Below are 1,134 nucleotides of genomic sequence, written 5' to 3'. Positions count from 1 at the left end.
CAAAAACGGCTTATTGTACGATCACCAATTTGCAGGGGATGATATGCTCGTCAAGTTTTATACTTTGTAAGTTATTTCTATATCATTAAGGCATGTCGGTGTAGTCAAAGAGGTATCGAACACCTTAGCCACATCGCAAACACACGGATTACTTAACGGAGAGTTGTGTCCTACGGACTCTTGTTGTCCATTACAGCCAGATCATGCCCAACGTTGACGGCCCCAGCAAACGGAGCGCTGAATCCTCCCGGACCGTACTCCTACCCAAGCACGGTTAACGTCAACTGTAACCCGGGATACACACTGAACGGAGCCTCTCCATTGACATGCCAAACTGGCGGTACATGGGACAACAATGTTGGAACATGCACACGTAAGACGACTTTCAAGTTGACATACATGTATGCTGGCAATGTCCATTGATATGTACATTAATGTAGCTTGCAGGTATCTACCATTATATAGAAAACAAGAGTATTGCAAGGAAGTCGAATGAAATATGTATAAATTCAAGACAGTTTAGCGCAGACGTTGGTTACCAGACGTTGACGTCCTTTTTCTTGCATCTTCAGTGTAGAAATGGATCCCTGTAAATAAAAAGTTCTTGACTATTACAGCCAGAGCATGTCAGACGTTGACGGCCCCAACTAACGGAGCGCTGAGTCCTCCCGGACCGGCATACTCCTACCCGAGCACGGTTAACGTCAACTGTAACACAGGATATCAACTGACCGGAGTCTCTCCCTTGACATGCCAAGCTGACGGAAGTTGGAGCAGCACTGTTGGAACCTGCCAGCGTAAGATATTGAATCTATGTTTATTACATAGTGAGAACAATGCTCCCACATTACAAAAAAGCACACCATTGTCGATATTCGAGTGATGCCGTACAGTCGTTTAAAGACCAACCTCCCTGCGTGCAACATTTGGTTTATAGACGTTTATTGACAAGGATTATTTTACCATTGCAGCCAGCCAATGTCCGGTGGTGAATGCCCCAACTAACGGAGCAAGGACGCCCCCTACCGGATCGAACTCCTTCGGGAACATGATCACGTTCACCTGTAACACGGGATACGTACTGAACGGCGCTACAACCTCAACGTGCCAAGCTGACACAACATGGAGTCCCCC

The sequence above is a fragment of the Branchiostoma floridae genome, chromosome 2, assembly GCF_000003815.2.
Source record: "Branchiostoma floridae strain S238N-H82 chromosome 2, Bfl_VNyyK, whole genome shotgun sequence".
NCBI classification, from domain to species: Eukaryota; Metazoa; Chordata; class Leptocardii; order Amphioxiformes; family Branchiostomatidae; genus Branchiostoma; species Branchiostoma floridae.
This window is presented reverse-complemented; position numbering follows the sequence as displayed.